The sequence below is a fragment of the Humulus lupulus genome, chromosome 9 (genome assembly GCF_963169125.1).
Source record: "Humulus lupulus chromosome 9, drHumLupu1.1, whole genome shotgun sequence".
NCBI classification, from domain to species: domain Eukaryota; kingdom Viridiplantae; phylum Streptophyta; class Magnoliopsida; order Rosales; family Cannabaceae; genus Humulus; species Humulus lupulus.
The window spans coordinates 21585475-21595490 of NC_084801.1; the positions used below are offsets into that span (position 1 = coordinate 21585475).

The 10016-nt window shown below is 38.4% G+C and overlaps 1 long non-coding RNA gene across 1 annotated transcript; it reads right to left on the reverse strand.

Annotated features, from left to right (window-relative positions):
- Positions 1 to 7726: 7726 nt before the first annotated feature.
- Positions 7727 to 9718, reverse strand: LOC133801234 (uncharacterized). Its single transcript, XR_009876790.1, has 4 exons — positions 9588 to 9718; positions 9431 to 9506; positions 8901 to 8962; positions 7727 to 8181 (listed from the first exon to the last, which is right to left on the reverse strand). It is a non-coding gene; the product is annotated as an uncharacterized LOC133801234 (long non-coding RNA).
- Between the last annotated feature and the right edge of the window lie 298 nt (positions 9719 to 10016).

A 10016-nucleotide genomic window follows, 5' to 3' on the forward strand; every position in this document is an offset into this window, starting at 1 on the left:
AGAGCTATTTCCTAGAGAGATCCCTTAGTGCTTAGAGAATAGGGGGAAATAAGCTTTTGGATAAAGGTCTTGAACCTTGTTCAAGTTGGTGATCCCCACTACTCTACACTTTGGTTGTGTGAGAGTTTGTTTGTGTTTTCATTCTTTTGTTCTTCTTATTTACTTGTATTGTTATAGTATTGAGTTTGTAATCTTCTTCTTCTACATCTTTTTATTTACTTGTATTTTGAGCCATTGAGTTGTAATACTTATTTAATCAATATTATCTTGTCCATTGTATTTTTGCATAGAGTTGTATTTGGTTTTTCCATAATTCCATTGAGCAATAATATATATTCTCTAACAACCCATACTTTGACATCCAACTTTGTACTTCTAATAAGTCGGAATGGCCTACCAAATTGAACCTGCACCAAAACATCTTCAACTACCCTTAGGGGATAAGCATTAGTGTGATCAGCTAATCGAATAATAACACTAGTTTCTTTTAACAACCCTAGATTTAAAGAAGCAAAAATAGAATAAGACATTAAATAAATAGGTGCTCCTAAATCTATCATACAATGATCAAACCTGCTTTTACTGATAGTGTATGGATTTATAAACATCCCAAGGTCTTGACACTTGGGTAGCAACTTCCTTTAGAGAACAACAAAAACATTCTCCCCCACACTTATCTTTTTATCACCTTTCAACTTCCTTTTATTTGTGGACAACTTCTTAGGAAGCTTAGCATATGGTGGTCCTTGTTTAATGGTTGTATGGAGCGAAATATTGATTTTAGGATCACCTTATTTTCCTCCTCATTCTTAAATTTTTTTCAATCTATTTGGAAAAGGAGGAATATGTAGAGTCCAAGAACTTTACTTAGCTAGTTAGATAGTAGTAATAATAGTATTTGTAGTAGTATTTTTCTTATGACTGTGGATTTTGGTTCAGACCGGGATTTAATTGAACACTCATAGTAACACTTGTAGATTTTCTAAGTTTAACCTATAGTTTAAGAATATTAATTTTAACCTAAGGTTTGATTAATATGACTGATATTGAGGTGGAATGGAATCGAAGGATGAAGTCTCTTTAAATTTTATATGTATTTTCTGCACTTTACTATGCAATCCATTTATTTAAAATTATGTTATGTTTTTCTTTTAAAAACAATGGGATCCCATATCCTACTTTAAATCTTATGTAGTTTAACATTTGTTTTACAAGTTTTAATGAAGTTATGATTATTCTACTTGTAAGTTTTATTAAAGTTAGTGTCTATGTATAGTAGTCATTAATGGTCCAAAGTCTAGAGTAGTTGGGTCATTACAGTTGGTATTAGAGAAACGGTTCATTCGCATGAAGTTCTCCTCGATACACACACTCAAAGCTCCGAATCTGACTGCCAAGTAAGTATTTAAGTTATAGTTATTTTGCTTATATGTATAGCTAACAATTTTAGCATTTATGTTTTCAGCTAAGTATGAACGGAGCATTAACCAATGAGGATATCCGAGCCATTAAGGCTTTAAAAAGAATAAGAGAACCAAGAAACACCGTAGGAGCACTAGAGAGAATCACTCGAAGACTGCTTTTGTTCCACAAAGAAATAGGTTACCTTCAAGAGTCTAAGCAAATTATGATGAGAGCAACGGAACAATACGTTTTAATAATTAGACTGTTTAGAGATTTTCATCCCGTAATTGCAGCCTTAGAGGAAATATGGGAAACAATGGATGACGAAGACGAACTGCCAGTAGCAATGCGATATTACTTTCTCTTAGTTAGGTTCACTGCAAAATCCGAATTTTAGTTTACAAATGAGCAAAAACATAGGATTTTTACGAACCTTCCTAGAGGACATTTTGAGGCACATGATAATGAAGACTATGAAGAATTAGATGATGATATGCTCGATGAAGGATCGGATGTAGAAGATCCTGGTTTTTAGAATAGTTAGTTTTCATTGTTTGTTTTATTTATTGTTTGTTTTATGGTTGTAATAAGTGAAAAACTATTTTCCAAATTAATATCATGTCATTTTGTTATCATGTATGAGTTTGATTTTTATTTCGCAATCATAATAAATAATAAATAAAATAAATAATGTCTAAGTTCGGTGAGGGTGGATACAAATCAATGAACCAAGTTTCTATATTGAGAGTTAGGGGGCCATAGTAGTGGGAACGATTTTACTGATGCCAGCCCTCCCTCAATATAGTTAACTTTGGAACAAAGATGAGTTTCGAGCCTGAGAATTAAGTCATATAGGATAATTAGACACAGACTTAGAAAATAAAGATGGCTTGTTTTTCTAAGTATAGAAACCCATTCTAAAAATAAAGAAGACTTATAAAATTTTCATAAGAAATCATAATCAATAGGTCTGAGATATGTTTGTTTTAGAATAAGTTTTGCCTTAGAGCCTAATAGGTAAAGTTCTAACATGTTTCTTTCAACTGTTACAACTCTGCTACGATGTCGCACCGAAGATCTGCACACACCAACGGAAACGCCTCCAATGCTGTTCCAGCGAGCAATGAAGCCCCTCTAGTTCACAGAAGGGGAGTGCGTGCTACTGCTAGCCGCAACACACCGGCATCGCCAGCTGACAACACTGCGGAGATCGCCAGACTGCGACAACAAGTCGAGGAACTTTTGCAGCAACAACGACAACAGGCTCAGCCTCAGCCTCCACCGCAGTCGCAGCCATAACAAATGGCCCTAGCACCCCAACAAGTTGGTCCATATGGGGAATGGCCAGTGGCGAACTACGCGCCGTATCCGGTACAACACATGGAGCCAGTGTATGAGAGGTTTCGCAAATAGCACGCTCCAAACTTTGAAGGGACTACAGACCCCTTTGAGGCAGAAGAGTGGCTAAGGAATGTGGAGCCAATTCTGACGCACAAGAATCTCAGTAATGCAGACCGTATATCCTGTGTCTCATCATTACTCAAGAAGGATGCCAGGATATGGTGGGACTTGGTCCAACAATCGCATGATGTTGCCACCATGTCATGGACTCGATTTGTGGAGCTGGTCCACAAGAAGTATTACAATTCGGTTGTACTCGCTTCAAGAGTTTAGGAGTTCGCCAACTTGAAACAAGGTAGTTTATCAGTGGCAGAATATGCTCGTCATTTCGACTGCCTAGCAAAGTTCACATCTGAGATGGTTCCAACTGATTTTCTGAGGGTGAACAAGTTCGTTAGAGGACTTCAACCGAAGATCGAGATGGGGGTTAAGCTAACAAACCCAGGAAATACTACGTATGCCGACGTTCTTGAGACGGCAATAGAAGTAGAGAGGTTGCAGCTAATGTACGTAAAGAGGAAGCCAGTAAGCTTGAGCCTGGATAGCAGGGTCAACCTTAGATTAGTTGGAATAACAACCATAATAGCAACAATCAGTCCAGCAACAACAGTAACGATCAGAAGAGAAGACATCCTGATAACAAGCAATCTGACAGCGATAAGAGGGCACTGACATATAATGGAGGAAATAGGCCGGGTTATGTGGAATACCCGCCATGTGCTAAGTGTCAGAAGAAACATCCTGGAGAATGCCGCGCAAACACCAAGGAATGTTTTAACTGTGGTCAGGAAGGACACCGGAAAAGAGATTGTCCTCAGCACAAGCCAGAAGGAAAGAAAGACGACAAGATGGTTCCTGCTAGGGTTTTTACCTTAACCCAAGGAGAGGCTGATGCTAGCAATAAGGTGGTCACAGGTCAGGTTTCTATCCTCAATAACATATGCTCTGTATTATTTGATTCGGGAGCTACTCATTCGTATATCTCGTTAAGAATGATAGAAAAACTAGACAAACCCTGTGAAAGATTTAGAACTAGGTTTGTAACCGAGTTGCCTTCGGGCAAAGTAGTTCTATCATCATGGATAGTACAAGGCGTACCGATCAAGATTGAGGATGCAGAACTAGAAAGAGACCTGATAGAACTGGTGATCAAGGACTTCGACGTAATACTAGGTATGGACTGGCTAGCACGGCATGGCGCAACCATCGACTACAAACACAAGAAGGTAATGTTCGAGACTCCTAACGGCCAGAAACTATGCTTCATGGGACAAGCTTCAGGATTACGCACCCCGTTAGTATCATCTCTCAAAGCTCAAAGAATGATGGAAAAAGCATGTCAAGCATTCTTAGCCAGCATCACAGATGTAGTAAAGGAGACACCACTTAAAGTTGGAGACGTCCGTATTGTAAAGGAATTCCCAGATGTATTTACCGATGACTTGCCAGGATTGCTACCAACTCGGGAAATTGACTTCACGATAGAATTAGTACTAGGCACCGAGCCTATCTCTAAGGCACCATACCGGATGGCACCTACGGAACTCAAGGAGTTAAAGACGCAGTTACAAGAACTCCTAGACTTGGGTTTTATTAGGTCGAGCCATTCACCATGGGGAGCACCAGTGCTATTCGTGAAGAAGAAGGACGAAAGTATGCGGATGTGCATAGACTACCGCGAGCTGAATAAAGTAACGATTAAGAATAAGTACCCACTACCCCGGATCGATGATTTGTTTGATCAACTCCGAGGTGCGACGGTATTTTCAAAGATTGATTTATGGTCCGGGTACCATCAGCTCAAGGTGCGGGGAGAAGATATCCCTAAGACAACTTTTAGAACTCATTATGGACATTATGAGTTCTTGGTTATGTCTTTTGGACTTACTAACGCACCAGCCACATTTATGGACTTGATGAATAGGGTCTTCAATGATTACTTAGATAAATTCGTCGTAGTGTTCATCAACGATATCTTAGTATACTCTAAGGATGAAGTAGAGCACGAGGAACATTTGAGATTGATTTTGTCGCGACTGAAGGAGCATCAACTCTATGCCAAGTTCAAGAAATGCGAATTTTGGCTTTCGCAAGTGGCGTTCCTCGGGCACATTATATCAAAAGACGGAGTTGCAGTAGACCCATCAAAGGTAGAGGCCGTGAAGGATTGGCCAAGACCAAAGAACGCATCTGAAGTAAGAAGCTTTCTAGGGTTAGCAGGTTATTATAGGAGGTTCGTAGAGGGCTTTTCTAAGATAGCCACTTCGCTCACCAACCTGACCCAGAAACAACAAAGATTCAATTGGAACGATAGATGTGAAGAAAGCTTCCAGTTGCTTAAGGATAAGCTTTGCTCAGCACCAATACTCTGTGTACCGACACCCAATGATAAGTTTGTAGTTTACTATGATGCATCGAAGCAAAGATTGGGTTGCGTGCTGATGCAGAATGACAAGGTGATAGCCTACGCCTCATGACAATTGAAGGAGTACGAGCAGTGCTATCCAACTCACGATATCGAGTTGGCAGCGGTGGTCTTTGCGTTAAAAATATGGCGCCATTATCTTTACAGAGAACGGTGCGAGATTTATACAGACCACAAAAGTTTAAAGTACTTCTTTACTCAGAAGGAGCTCAACATGAGGCAGTGCAGGTGGTTAGAATTAGTAAAGGATTACGACTGCGAAATCTTATACCACTCGGGAAAGGCGAACGTAGTTGCCGATGCGCTTAGTAGGAAAAATTATGGAAGTTTAGCAGCTTTAGCCGGAATAGAAAAGTCGCTACAGTAGGAGCTGATCAGTGCCGGAATAGAAGTAGTTGTAGGGAAGCTGGCTAACTTGTCTATCCAGTCGAATCTGCTAGAAGATATACGGATTGGTCAGGGACATGACGACACACTAGCAGCACATATGGATGCAGTCCGAGAAGGCAAGACCACAGATTTCTCAATATCTAGTCAAGGTTTATTGAGATATAAGGATCGGGTATGCGTGCCAAATGATCAAAGGATTAAGAAGACGATTCTAGAAGAAGCGCACAGTACCCCGTACTCAGTTCACCCAGGGTCGACCAAGATGACTCATGATGTTAAGACAATCTATTGGTGGCCAGGGATGAAGAAGGACATCGCAGAGTTTGTGTCCAAGTGTCTAATATGCCAGCAAGTGAAAGCAGAACATCAGCGGCCTGCAGGCTTATTGCAACCGCTTAGTGTACCAGAATGGAAGTGGGACGATATAGCTATGGACTTCGTGACAGGTTTGCCAAGGACGGATAAGCAGCATGATTCCGATTGGATAGTAATAGATAGACTAACCAAGACGACTCATTTCCTGCTTGTTAAGACTTCATATATGGCAGACCAATATGCAGACATCTACGTCCAAGAGATAGTATGGTTGCATGGAATCCCCAAGACAATAGTGTCGGATAGAGGATCAGTGTTTACATCGAGGTTTTGGGGAAGTTTACAGCAAGATATGGGTACTAAGTTAAGTCTTAGTAAAATGTTTCATCCTCAGACAGACGGGCAGTCTGAACGTACGATTTAGATTTTAGAAGATATGCTACGCCCATGTGTACTTGATTTCGGAGGATCATGGAATAAGTACTTGCCGCTGATAGAGTTCTCCTACAACAATAGCTACCAGTCAACAATCGGGATGGCACCTTATGAATTGCTTTATGGAAGGAGGTGTCGATCACCGTTGCATTGGGACGAGGTAGGAGAAAGGCAGCTTCTAGGTCCCGAAGCTGTTGGACAAGCTCAAGCAGCAGTAATTCTTATTAGACAGTGTATGGTTGCTGCTCAAAGCCGTCAGAAAAGCTATGCGAATGCTAAGCGACGTGATGTGGAATTCAAGGTCGGAGATCAAGTCTTCTTGAAGATATCTCCTATGAAAGGTGTAAAGCGGTTTGGGAAGAAAGGCAAGCTTAGTCCCCGATTTATAGGTTCTTTTGAGATATTGGACAAAGTGGGAGCAGTTGCGTATAGACTAGCCCTACCGCTAGCACTAGCAGATAGTCACAACGTGTTCCACATCTCGATGCTACGCAAGTATGTGTCCAACCCATCTCACATCCTCAAGTACGATACGATAGCACTCCAGAAAGACTTGAGTTACGAGGAACGACCGGTTAGCATCCTGGATAGGGGGTGAAGCAGTTACGATCCAAGAACATTCCTATAGTCAAAGTCCTATGGAGTAATAGTTCTGAACGAGAGGCAACGTGGGAGTTGGAGGAGGACATGCAAGGCCGGTATCCGGAGTTATTTGGTAAGTAAATTTTGAGGATGAAATTCTTTTTAGTATGGGAGAATTGTAGAGTCCAAGAACTTTACTTAGATAGTTAGATAGTAGTAATAATAGTATTTGTAGTAGTATTTTTTTTATGACTGTGGATTTTGGTTCAGACCGGGATATAATTGGACACTCGTAGTAACACTTGTAGATTTTCTAAGTTTAACCTATAGTTTAAGAATATTAATTTTAACCTAAGGTTTGAATAATATGACTGATATTGAGGTGGAATGGAATTGAAGGACCGAGCGTTCGATTCGAGGATGAAGTCTCTTTAAATTTTATATGTATTTTCCGCACTTTACTATGTAATCCATTTATTTAAAATTATGTTATGTTTTTCTTTTAAAAACAATGGGATCCCATATCCTACTTTAAATTTTATGTAGTTTAACATTGTTTTACAAGTTTTAATGAAGTTATGATTATTCCACTTGTAAGTTTGATTAAAGTTAGTGTCTATGTATAGTAGTCATTAATGGTCCAAAGTCTAGAGTAGTTGGGTCATTACAGAATAGGAACATAGGATCTGACAGTTGGTTTGTGTAGCATGTTCTATGATGATGAACCAACTGACGTGAAAGTTTCAATCTCCGGTGGAGAAGATACTTCTGGGGTTGAATTGTTGACTTCTTGAGTTGGAATTAGATAAAATGTTATGTCTGGATGAGGTGGCAAGTCAAGTTGTGGACCACTTTAAGGAGTTAGGGTACCATCATTCTCTATTGGATTTGTAACACCCTTACTTATTTTAGTTAAAACCATATTTGAGGTGTTACGTTTTAAAACTATATCATCATTTATTACTGCGGAAGTCTGGACATTTTTTTTTTTTTTTAACTTGAAAACTTATTTCACATTATTTACATTAAACATAAAGTGTGTCTCAAACATATTATACATAAGTATTAAATAACCCAATTTATTTTCAAAACATAACTTCACCCTTTATTACAAACATCTCACTGATAACTGAAATAACCCACAAAAGGTCGATATGTTCATATGTACAAATCAGGGTCAGGACCATGCTTCAATTCTCCTCATGTCATTCACACATTTCTTTCTCTACCTGCAACACAAGACAACTGTGAGGCTAAAGCTCAATAAGCAAAGTAATGCATGCAATGCTAATGATTACCCAATATCAATGGACATACACAACTTCTTTTTAAATTTTTGGGCCCCTTAATATTGTGCACACTGTTTGAATTGGTCAATGCCTGCAGGGCTTGTTACACATATAATATAAAATCCCATGGGTTCTCCTCCGGCTAGCCATCACCACAGTAGGGCACATTAAAAACCTTATTCCATCGTTGCCCCGTCGGGCTCAAGAGTTAAGGCGGCCACACACTACGGTGTCAATACATATAACAATAACTCATATGGAGGAGAAATAAAAACAGAAATATGGCAAACAATATAATTGGTCCACTAAAACCTAGCCCAAATTATTGGGCAGCCACTATAAGCCTACTATAGGCCTCCGTTTACACTTATTAACATTTTCATTTGCCTTTTCAAAACAGTGGCATTGAACTTAAACTTCTTATTACAAATTTCATTTATGTTGCACAAAACTTGCAAAGGCATCATATGATTAATTATCATAATATCATGCATGGTCTTATATCATATAATAATTTACCATATCACTATTATGCCATGCATACAAATTTATGATGAAGTGTCAATGTATGTTAATACCACTTACTCACAAAATATTCATATAATGCATACTTTCACAAAGCATGTAATTCTTGTGTTGCAGTTGAGTACTTTACTTACCTTCTGTCCAAAATATAATTCACCGTGTAACAAGTGGTGTCTTAGGTGTTGATGTGCTTATCCTGACAATGGCATGGATTTCTCATCATAATGATGGCAGTAATACATTGAACTCTCATTTAAAAATACCCATAAAACATCATATCAAATTTCATATCCAATTCTTGCCTAAAATGCCTTAAACCACCTAGATCGAGCATTAAATTTATCTTAGACATTTGGAGAAATTTTGACAGAGTTTCCCCTTAATTTTAGCTATCCTCAAATATCAAAATCAACCAATAATCAACATCAAATAACCTACCATAACCAAATATCACAAATACCAACATGATTCATCATAAAGTTATCATATACCGATTTTGATAAAATTCTTATTTCCTAGATCATCACCCAAATTAAACGAGTCTCCACATCTATTCAAACATTTATAAACATATATACTCTCTTATAAACTCAATCAAATAACCAAAAATCAGTTTGTACTCCAAGAACCCCAAAAACCTCATAAAACACAAAATTTCACTTACCGAGCAACTTTTCGGCGAAAACAATCTCTTCTAGCTTTTCTAAACCTCAAACCACTTGGAAACCACCAAGAAATATCTTAACAAGAGATAAAACACCATAGATAAGCTCTCAGCAAAATTCAAAAACATAGTTTAACTTCCAAGTACAAGAACTTACCATAAAAAGGCTAGAACTAAGCTTAATCCACTTCTTTGGCTTTGATTTCACTTGGATCTCCTTAGAATTTCTTCAAACCAGCCAAGAAATGGTTTTTGGTTTTCTTTTCTCTCTGTTTTTAAGAGTAATGGTCGTGCAAAGTGATAAGGTTGATGAAAATTCTTTATTTTCAATGATTTAGCCTTATTGTATCAAAATTTGACACCTTTCATCTCATCATTTCACCTTTTGACTTATGAAAACCTTATCACTTCAATAATTTCGACTTAATCATCTGCTGAGCCTATTATCCTTATGTGTAAAACACTCACACCAAACTTTAAGGTCCATATGACTTCATACCCAATAGTTATGCTTACCCGATCGAGCGTAGCGCACTTATGCTAAGCTCGTTTTGACTTTGCATCAATACCACTGATTATGTATACC